We start from the raw sequence: 11,539 nt of genomic DNA, 5'->3' as shown, positions 1-11,539 counted from the left end.
AATTTCTGTAAAGCAGACAAGATTGTTTGAAAGAAGTTTTCAAAGGAGTACCTGGATTACGCTACTTGAACATTGAGCATCAAAGATCTATGGAGATAGATCGAAAACGCTTAATAGAAGTTTCAACAAGATGCATGCCTTGACAAGTTTTTTGAAAGAGTTCAAAATAGATCAGCAAAGAAGGAGTTCTTGGTTGCGTTGTGAGGTGTGAATTTGAGTAAGACTCAAAACCCGACCACGGCAGAATAAAGAGAATAGACGAAGGTCGTCTTCTATGCCTTAGCCGTAGAATCTAAAGTATGCCATGCTGTGTACCGCACCTGAAGTGTGCCTTGACTCAAAGTATGTTGAGAGGTACAGAGAGTGATCCATGATTGAATCACTAGCAGCGGTCAAAATTTATCCTTAGTAACAAATGGACTAAGGAATTTTTCTCGATTATGGAGGTGGTTAAAGAGTTCGTCGTAAAGGGTAACGTCGATGCAAGCTTTGACACTAATCTGAATAACTATGAGTAGTGAAACGGATTCATATAGTAGAGTGGATATTTGGAGCATTTCCGAATAGCACGTAGTAGCAGCATCTATAAGATGACATAAAGATTTGTAAAGAACGCACGGATCTGAAAGTTTCAGAACCGTTGACTAAAACCTCTCTCACAAGCAAGACATGATCAGACCCCATAACTATATGGGTGTTGGATTCGTTGGAATCACATGGTGATGTGAACTAGATTATTGACTCTAGTGCAAGTGGGAGACTGTTGGAAATATGCCCTAGAGGCAATAATAAATTAGTTATTATTATATTTCTTTGTTCATGATAATCGTTTATTATCCATGCTATAATTGTATTGATTGGAAACACAATACTTGTGTGGATACATGGACAAAACACTGTCCCTAGTAAGCCTCTAGTTGACTAGCTCGTTGATCAAAGATGGCCAAGGTTTCCTGGCCATAGGCAAGTGTTGTTACTTGATAACGGGATCACATCATTAGGAGAATCATGTGATGGACTAGACCCAAACTAATAAGACGTAGCATGTTGATCGTGTCATTTTGTTGCTACTGTTTTCTGCGTGTCAAGTATTTGTTCCTATGACCATGAGATCATATAACTCACTAACACCGGAGGAATGCTTTGTGTGTATCAAACGTCGCAACGTAACTGGGTGACTATAAAGATGCTCTACAGGTATCTCCGAAGGTGTTAGTTGAGTTAGTATGGATCGAGACTGGGATTTGTCACTCCGTGTGACGGAGAGGTATCTCGGGGCCCACTCGGTAATACAACATCACACACAAGCCTTGCAAGCAATGTAACTTAGTGTAAGTTGCGGGATCTTGTATTACGGAACGAGTAAAGAGACTTGCCAGTAAACGAGATTGAAATAGGTATACGGATACTGACGATCGAATCTCGGGCAAGTAACATACCGAAGGACAAAGGGAATGACATACGGGATTATATGAATCCTTGGCACTGAGGTTCAAACGATAAGATCTTCGTAGAATATGTAGGATCCAATATGGGCATCCAGGTCCCGCTATTGGATATTGACCGAGGAGTCTCTCGGGTCATGTCTACATAGTTCTCGAACCCGCAGGGTCTGCACACTTAAGGTTCGACGATGTTTTATGCGTATTTGAGTTATATGGTTGGTTACCGACTGTTGTTCGGAGTCCCGGATGAGATCACGGACGTCACGAGGGTTTCCGGAATGGTCCGGAAACGAAGATTGATATATAGGATGACCTCATTTGGTTACCGGAAGGTTTTCGTGCATTACCGGAAAAGTTTCGGGCTCATCGGTAGTGTACCGGGAGTGCCGGGAGGGGTGCCGGGGACCATCGGGAGGGGTGTCACGCCCCAAGGGGTCTTATGGGCTGTGGGAAGAGATAAACCAGCCCCTAGTGGGCTGGAATAAGTTCCCACTAAGGCCCATAAGGTTTGAGAAGGAAAAAAACACAAGGTGGAAAGAGTTTCCAAGTGGGAAGGTGGAATCCTACTCCAAGTAGGATTGGAGTAGGACTCCTCCACCTCCAATTTCGGCCAAACCTTTAGGTTTTGAGGCTGCCTCCTCCCCTCCCTCCCACCTATATATACGGAGGTTTTAGGGCTGATTTGAGACGACTTTTCCACGGCAGCCCGACCACATACCTCCATAGTTTTTCCTCTAGATCGCGTTTCTGCGGAGCTCGGGCGGAGCCCTGCTGAGACAAGATCATCACCAACCTCCGGAGCGCCGTCACGCTGCCGGAGAACTCTTCTACCTCTCCGTCTCTCTTGCTGGATCAAGAAGGCCGAGATCATCGTCGAGCTGTACGTGTGCTGAACGCGGAGGTGCCGTCCGTTCGGTACTAGATCGTGGGACTGATCGCGGGATTGTTCGCGGGGCGGATCGAGGGACGTGAGGACGTTCCACTACATCAACCGCGTTCACTAACGCTTCTGCTGTACGATCTACAAGGGTACGTAGATCACTCATCCCCTCTCGTAGATGGACATCACCATGATAGGTCTTCGTGCGCGTAGGAAATTTTTTGTTTCCCATGCGACGTTCCCCAACAGATTCATCTTCGAAGGCGGAAGAATCGTCTTCGGAATAAGAGGAAGACGACGAGGAAGATGATTGATGTGTTTTATATGTCTTCAACTTTGTTGGATGAACTTGTATTTTGAACTTGGTTTGCATTTTGAACTTGGTTGGATGAACTTGTGGGGATGACCATCTACTTGTTTGTGTTATATTTCGCATGTTATTGCATTTTGATGAATGTTTCACATTGCATTTTGGGCACTGCAGCGGCGCGCGCACTGCATTTTTGCGCGCTGCTGGAGCGGAGCGCGCGCGCTACATTTTATAGCTACTGCTGGAGCCAGCGCGGCGCGCAAAACAAGTCGACCAGCGCGCGGCAAACTCGTTTTTTAGGCGCGGCGCGAAGCGCGCCTGTTGGAGATGCTCTAATAACACACACAAGGGCCGGGGCCGTACGTGCGCTAGATAGAGTAGAGCATTCCGGGAGAAAGAGAGAGGTCGGCCAACCCAGCTCAGCTGCCATTCTCGGCATGACAGCGATTCTGCGATTGTTCCGTTTCCGATTCTTCATCCCGGCCCACACCCCGCATGGATCTGTTTCATCTTCGCGCATGTTCCTAGCCTCCTCCTCCTTCTTCCTCTTCCTCTCTCTCTCGTACGTCCACGCGTGGGTGGGGCCCCAGCTGAGCTGCATGCATGCCGTTTTCGGCTGATCAACCAGCCACCGGCATCACGGCGCTGCCGTTCTCGGATCGGCAAGCTCCTGACGGCGAGCATGTGAAGGTCAGGGTGAGGGCAGGTGCCGGTATATGTCCATTCCACACGCCCCCCGTCCTTCTTCTTCCTTGTTGCTATCTCTCTCTCTCTCTCTCTCTCTCTCTCTCTCTCTCTCTCTCTCTCTGCTACTGTTGCTGCTTCCGACGTGAGGGACTGAGGAGAGATCATGGCGGCGCCGCCGAGGAGGGACACCGACAAGAGGGCGAGAACCTCCGTCACGGTCAGCCTCCCACACTCCAATCCATCCATCTCTCTCTCGTGCTCGAGACCGATCCTTGACATGCTCGGCAGGTGGACGCCGAGCTGCGGCTAGGCCGGCCGGACAGCAGGGAGAGCAAGTACGTGAAGGTCAGCGTCGATGGAGCCCAGTACCAGCGGAAGATCGACTTGAGGGCATTCGGGGGGTACGCGGAGCTCCGGGCGGCGCTCCTGGGCATGGCCGGCCAGATGCTGGACTTGGGCGTGGCCTATGAGGAATGCATATACCTTCACAATTGCCAGGCGAACATTTTCCGGTAGAATTCCCCTCAATGCAACCAGAAACAATTGCGTCATAAGCACGTGGCAGTCATGAGACTTTAGGTTTTGGAATTTTTTGTCTTTCATATTTACGATTCCCTTTATATTCGACGAGAAACCAGTCGGGACCTTGATACTGAAAAGGACTTCAAAGAAGATTTCCTTCTCTTCCTTAGTAAGAGCGTAGCTGGGACACCCTTGAAACTGCCCTGGATGCATGCCATCTCTTCCTTTATGACGTTCCTGGTCCTCCCGTGCTTCCGGTGTATCTTTTGACTTCCCATACAAGCCCAAGAAGCCTAGAATATTCACGCAGAGATTCTTCGTCAGGTACATCACGTCGATTGCCGAGCGGACCTCATGGACTTCCCAGTAGGGTAGCTCCCAAAATATAGATTTCTTCTTCCACATGGGTACGCGCTTATCAGGGCCGTTAGGAATAGGTTGGCTGCCAGGACCCTTTCCAAAGATTACTTTTAAATCTTTGACCATATCAAATACTTCAACACTAGTACGGATGACAGGCTTCCCCCGGGGTTCTGCCTTGCCATTGAAATGCTTGCCTTTTTTCTTTAAGGGATGCTTGGGCGGAAGAAAACAACGATTGTACGGGTACACATTCTTCCTACATTTGTCCAGATATATACTTTCTGTCTGATCCAAACAGTGCGTGCATGCATTGTATCCCTTGTTTGACTGTCCTGAAATGTTACTAAGAGCAGGCCAATCATTGATGGTTATGAAAAGCAACGCTCGAAGGTCAAATTCCTCTTGTTTGTGCTCGTCCCACACATGTATACCTGGTTCGGCCTACAGCTGTAAAAGTTCATCAACTAATGGCCTTAGGTACACATCAATATCGTTGCCGGGTTGCTTTGGACCTTGGATAAGCACTGGCATCATAATGAACTTCCGCTTCATGCACAACCAAGGAGGAAGGTTGTACATACATAGAGTAACGGGCCAGGTGCTGTGATTGCAACTCTGCTCCCCAAAAGGATTCATGCCATCTGTACTCAGACCTAACCATAAGTTCCTTGCGTCAGCTGCAAATCTCGGGAACTCTCTCTCAATTTTTCTCCACTGCCGACCATCAGCGGTGTGCCTCAACTTATCGTCTTTCATACGATCTTTCATGTGCCATCGCAACAACTTCACATGATCTTTATTTCTGAACAGACGTTTCAACCGTGGTATTATAGGAGCATACCACATCACCTTGGCAGGAACCCTCTTCCTGGGTGGCTTGCCCTCAATATCACCAGGGTCATCTTTTCTGATCTTATACCGCAATGCAATGCATACCGGGCATTTACCATATTCTCGTACTTCTCACCGCGGTAGAGGATGCAGTCATTAGGGCATGCATGTATCTTCTGCACGTCTAATCCTAGAGGGCAGACAAGCTTCTTTGCTTCGTACGTGCTCGCGGGCAATTCGTTCTTTCTTGGAAGCATCTTCTTCATCAGTACCAGCAACTTTTCGAATGACGAGTCAGTCACACCGGTCTCTGCCTTCCACTTCAGCAATTCCAGTGTGCTACCCAGCTTCTTCTGGCCATCTTCACAAGTTGGGTACAACAATTTGTTGTGGTCCTGTAACATCTGCTCGAACTGCAAGCTCTCCTTTTCTGTGTCGCAACCTCGCCGTGCATCAGAAATGACCCGGCCAAGATCATCAGCGGGCTCATCTGGTTCCCGTTCTTCATCCTGATCTTCTTCTTCATTGTCTTCCATTGCGGTATCAGCATACTCAGAGAACATAGATCGGTAGTTTTCATCATCGTTCTCTTCTTCTTCATCGTCGTCTTCCATCATAACCCATCTTTCTCCGAGCTTGGTCCAAACATTATAGCCCGACATAAAACCGGACCGAAGCAGGTGGCTCTGAATGACTCTTGAGGAAGTGTAATCCTTCTCATTCCGACATTCAACACATGGACAAAACATAAAGCCACCACCATGCTTGTTCGCATCGGCTGCATCTCGAAAAGAATGCACGCCTTCTCTGTAAGCGGCTGTGCGTCGATCACCGTACATCCATGGATGGCTCATCTGCGTTATACGACAGTATATCAAATACAATCACGATCCTAAAAATTAGTACCGCACGGTCTAAACGAGGAAATATAGTTGCTAACCTTTTAGAATAAGTAGAAATAAAGAGGAAGAGGTTTAAGCGTGGCTCGGGCATCTCATATCGTAGTTGTGTTCGGTGAACTGAAGCGGCATCGCTCTAACACACATTTCAACAAACACCTCTAGTGCATCAAAAAAAATGGAGAGCTAGCACACACCCACACTCTTCCATCCAAGAAAAATGCAAGGAAGAGGGGAGAGGGGGGTTGTGCTATATATAGGTAGAGGACTTTAGTCCCGGTTTGAGACACAAACCGGGACTAAAGGTGGCGCACATGCGGGCTGCACACCGCGTAGCCCTTTAGTCCCGGTTTGGGACACAAACCGGGACTAAAGGCTCCTTACGGGCCGGGACCAAAGCCTCGTGGGAGGCATTGCGATTTGGGGCGACGTGGCCGGGCCTTTAGTCCCGGCCCAGAGGCAGGCCGGGACTAAAGGGTCCAGGTCAAAGGCCCGTTTTCCACTAGTGTAGTCAAAATGTCTTTACGGATTATGTAGTAGATGTTTAGCTTGCGTTGTAGCTCCCCTGTGTTTTGATATGTTTCTAGAAAAAGCTAAGTTGAAAGATGATAGTATCAATTATGCGGACTAGGTCCGTAAACTGAGATTGTCCTCATTGCTGCGCAAAAGGCTTATGTCTTTAATGCATCATTCGTTGTGTTGTCCCAAGCGTCGTGTGTGGATGTTACAAACATCTGATAAACATGTTTTAATGACTACTTGATAGTTCACTGTGTGATGCTTTACGACTTAGAATTGAGGCGCTCAAGGACGGAACATATGAGATGTTCCAAGAGCATGCCCGTGTTGAGAGGTATGAGACCTCCGATAAAATTCTTTGCCTACAAAGTAAACGAGAAAAGTTCAATCGTTAAGCGTGTGCTCAGATTGTCTGGGTGCTACAATTACCTGAATCGAGTGGGAGTTGATCTTCCAGATAAGATAATGATTGACATAGTTCTCCAAAGTCACTGTCACTAAGCTGCCGAGCTTCGTGATGAACTATATCATACCAGGGATGGAAAAGATGATCCCTGGAAGTTGATCTTCTAGATGAGATAATGATTGACATAGTGTTTAGTAGTACAAACCATAATGTATTTATCATACACAGATCAACTGGACCAAAAGTGAAGAAAAAAAATACTAGAATTAAACTTGCCACCAGCCCACCATCATAGTGACTCCCGAGTCGGGCAACGCCGGTTTGTTGAGCCGAAAGTCAGCAGCATGGAGCCGGCGGGTTTGTTGAGGCGTGAGGGCCACGGAGGAGGAGATAGATCCCTTTTCTGCCCACTGCACTGCACGGCCCAGGCTGAATTGCCGAGGACGTGATTAGGGAACCAACCAACAAACCAACACCAACCAACGACACATGAAATTATTGGTGGCTAGGCCCGCCCGAATTTTCGTTCCATAATAACACACACAAGGGCCAAAACGGCCGGGGCCGTACGTGCGCTAGATAGAGAGTAGAGCATTCCGGGAGACAGAGAGAGGCCCGGCCAACCCAGCTCAGCTGCCATTCTCGGCATGACAGCGATTCTGCGATTGCTCCGTTTCCGATTCTTCGTCCCGGCCCACACCCCGCATGGATCTGTTTCGTCTTCGCGCATGTTCCCAGCCTCCTCCTCCTTCTTCCTCTTCCACGCGTAGGAGGGTGGGGCCCCAGCTGAGCTGCATGCATGCCGTTTTCGGCCGATCAACCAGCCACCGGCATCGCGGCGCTGCCGTTCCCGGATCGGCAAGCTCCTGACGGCGAGCATGTGACGGTCAGGGTGAGGGCAGGTGCCGGTATATGTCCATTCCACACGCCCCCCGTCCTTCTTCTTCCTTGTTGCGATCTCTCTCTCTCTGCTACTGTTGCTGCTTCCGACGTGAGGGACTGAGGAGAGATCATGGCGGCGCCGCCGAGGAGGGACACCGACAAGTGGGCGAGAACCTCCGTCACGGTCAGCCTCCCACACTCCCATCCATCCATCTCTCTCTCTCGTGCTCGAGACCGATCCTTGACATGCTCGGCAGGTGGACGCCGAGCTGCGGCTGGGCCGGCCGGACAGCAGGGAGAGCAAGTACGTGAAGGTCAGCGTCGACGGAGCCCAGTACCAGCGGAAGATCGACTTGAGGGCATTCGGGGGGTACGCGGAGCTCCGGGCGGCGCTCCTTGGCATGGCCGGCCAGATGCTGGACTTGGGCGTGGCCTACGAGGACCACGAGGGCAACATCATGCTCGCCGGCGACCTCCCCTGGGACCTGTTCCTCGCGGACTGCAAGAGCGTCAGGATCATGAGACGGTCGACGATGATGCATGGCGACGAGCAGCTGCACTAGCTAGAGCACCAACGCAAAAACTGTAGCTGATACACAGTGAAATTGATCCGCAGCTCCCTCCGCCTCTACCTCTGGTACTCCGCCTCTGATCCTGTAGCTGATACACAGTGAGATTGATCTGCAGCTCCCTCCGCCTCTGCCTCTGGTACTCCGCCTCTGATCCTGTAGCTGATACACAGTGAAACTGATCTGCAGCCCCCTTTGCCGCGATCGTGTTGATCACCAGCAATGCTCGTGTTCCTCAGGAAGAAGTTAAGATTCAGTTAAAATTTTAGTTTTTCAGCAATGCAGCATTGAGCCTGAACCTTTTTTGACAGTACAAGCAGTGCAGTTTTGACAGTATAAATGGGGTGCAATACAACATGACTAAACTTAAGAGAGCAACAGAAATTCTTTGATGTAATTTCAGTTAACTGAAAACAACAACGCTGCAAGTTGAGGTTTAATTTACAGGAGTATCTTCAACTTTAAAAGTGTAGTCGTAACTTGACTATTTACCGTAAGATCAAGAGCTTCATCTTATGAAAAGTGTTTGTGTAGTGTTAATTTACTGTAGAAGTGTTAGTGTTCAGTTCACAGTATAAATTATAATGTCAAATTCAGTTGACAGTAACTGAATTTTCATGACTCCTAAATTATCTTGTAACTGAATTATCTTTACCAAAGACTGAACATAAAATTCCCTTCTACAGTTTCCTACCTCCACAACGTCGCGCAGCAGCGTCGATTCCTGAGGGCTCTGGTCTGAAATTGCATTGCAGAGTTCACCGTCAGACTCAAATTCAGGTTCAGTATGACAAGGAATGCGACTCAAGAGAAATGTGATTCAGGTTCAGTATGACAAAGAACACAATACCAGAAGAAATGCGATTCAGGTTCAATATGACAAAGAGAAGACGCTAAGAGAAAAGTGATTCGAGCTCGGGGCGCTGCCCATGCTCGTAAAGGTCTACATTTACCGGAACCAGCTGGACGGCGCCATGCGGAAGGAGCTCGGGAGCCTGCAGAGCGAGGTGGAGATCGACCTGTCAGAGAACAAGCTGACAGGAGCCATCCCCAACGAGCTCGACGAGATACGGATGCTCCGGCTGCTCCATGAGGAGAACAGACCTGTTCATCAACAACCTGACCGGCGCAATTCCGATGGAGTTTCAGAACCTTCCCTACTTGGAGTACGTGCAGTTGGTTCCCCTCACCGAGGACGCCTTGGTGGCGAACGGGATCTCCCCTCCTTCTCCTCCGTGGATGGGTGCACGACCGAGGCGGGGACCGGCGCGTAGGCCCATGACGCGCACCCGTGCACGCACAGGCGCAACGCGAGCCACTTCTGCCTACCTCGAGCCTCCTACGGCGGAGGGGGCGACGAGGAGGATGTGTCGTCGCCGCGCGCGAACAAAAGACGCAGGGGGAGGAAGAAGAAACGATTTTTGGCATGAAAGAGGGGAGATTGGGAAGGCAGGTAAGAGCAAGTCTAGTAGAGCCCTTAAATCCTCAAACCTCTAAAAATAACTGTTTTTTTACAGTTTTTATGAAAAAAAGTCGTACAATAAAACCTCTAAACCCTCAAACCCGTAAAAGAAATTAAGGTTCAATCCTCAAACCTCTTCCTAGCCTATAGAAAATTAGAAATGAGGATTGGGAGGAAACGCGCGGGAGGGAATTCATCCCCCCTCCCCTCCGCCACCGCCCCCAAACCCCGCACCCAACGCCACACCAACGCGGTCGCAGCGTCATCGCCGCCGCTCAAGGAGCAGCAGCAGCAGAGCCAGGACGGCGTCGTCGCTTGTGCGGATGGTGGGGCCGGTGGCGGTGGCGGTGGCGAGGCGGTGGAGGCGGGTGTAGCGGGCGAGGCGATGGAGGTTGACGGCGGCGCTTGTGGGGCCGGGGATGTGGAGGGCTTAGGTGGCAGTGGAGCGGCCGGAGGAGCGCAGCTGGCCTCATCACTGGCGACCGTGTTCCGGATCCGCCTCAAGCAGCCCCCCGCGAGCCTGAGCGTGCCCGAGCTGTGCAGGAACTTGAGGTGTGGCCGCTTGAGTCGCCCACTGCCTCCTTGAACCTATGATGAACTTAAAAGCTACCATTATCTTTGTTTTTATTTTCGTGACGAAGGAAAATGTGTAGCAGAGACAATAACTAGTGCATGAGTTGGGTTCGCTTTGTTTCCCGTGGCCTCCTAAAATGCTATGATCTCGTTTAGAAAAGGGCTAGCTAAACACTGTTAGATATTCCTCTATCTGTTCCCTGAAGTTTACCTTGATCCTTACTTGTTATCCCACCGGAATTCCATTTTCAGACCAAGGAATTTCAGGTGGCAGCATTAATAGCGCCATTTTACTCTAGAGGCGCTTCACAAATTATTTGATCCTTTCAACGAATTGTCCATTTACCTTTTTTCTTATGGTTAGTGATATTCTTTCGCACAAAGTAATGTATTGGATTTTTTGCAGCTCTAATTCAAGCCCACCATTTTGGATTCCTATACACATACTGAATCCAGAGAGACCAACAGAATGTTCTGTTTTCAATGTTAGAGCAGGTAAGCATCTATTCATCAGTTACTCAAAATATTCCTGTATCCTCCATACATGCTGTAATTTGATTATTTTTGTTTGTGAAATGCTGTACTCAACCAAAGAATTCATGTCTCATTGTGTTTCCCTGTTATTACATTCTTAATTGGCAGATTCTCCACGGGACTTTGTTCAGTTCATTGAATGGTCTCCTACGGCATGCCCACGTTCATTATTAGTGGCAAATTTTCATGGGCGGATTACTATATGTGATATGTCATATGATGAAATGTGATAAAATGTGTGATATATGAAATGACAGTTTTAAAGGTTGCGGTTGAGGCAAAGACTAGAACCCTCAAATCCAACCCTTAAAGCAGTTTAAGGGTTGGGTTTGAGGGTTCCAGTATTTGCCCCTGTTTTTCAACCCTTAAAAGTGCCAAAAACTGGCACTTCTCAACCCTTAAAACTGCTTTAAGGGTTTGAGGGTTTGAGGGTTCTACTAGAAATGCTCTAAGGGGGCAGGGGAGCTGCGCGAGGCAGGAAGGAGCTGCGGCGGCGAATGAGGGGAGCTCCATCGCCGGGTCACCGGGTCAAGTGCGTTTTGTGCTAGCCAGTATGACAAACGAATTCTCAAAGTAAAAGTACATCGCAAGTTTTGAAATAGTAGTAGCCGACGTAACACCATTTGAAACATTCCCGAATAATATTTCAAAAATTGA

The 11,539-nt window shown here is 48.9% G+C and overlaps 1 pseudogene; it reads left to right on the top strand.

Moving 5' to 3' along the window:
* The first annotated feature begins 3,238 nt into the window (after positions 1 to 3,238).
* Positions 3,239 to 11,101, top strand: LOC123428899 (annotated as a pseudogene).
* The last annotated feature ends 438 nt before the right edge of the window (positions 11,102 to 11,539 follow it).

The sequence above is a fragment of the Hordeum vulgare genome, chromosome 2H (assembly GCF_904849725.1).
Source record: "Hordeum vulgare subsp. vulgare chromosome 2H, MorexV3_pseudomolecules_assembly, whole genome shotgun sequence".
NCBI lineage: Eukaryota > Viridiplantae > Streptophyta > Magnoliopsida > Poales > Poaceae > Hordeum > Hordeum vulgare.
Note: the sequence above shows the minus strand (reverse complement) of the source record. Positions and strands in the feature narration are given on the sequence as shown.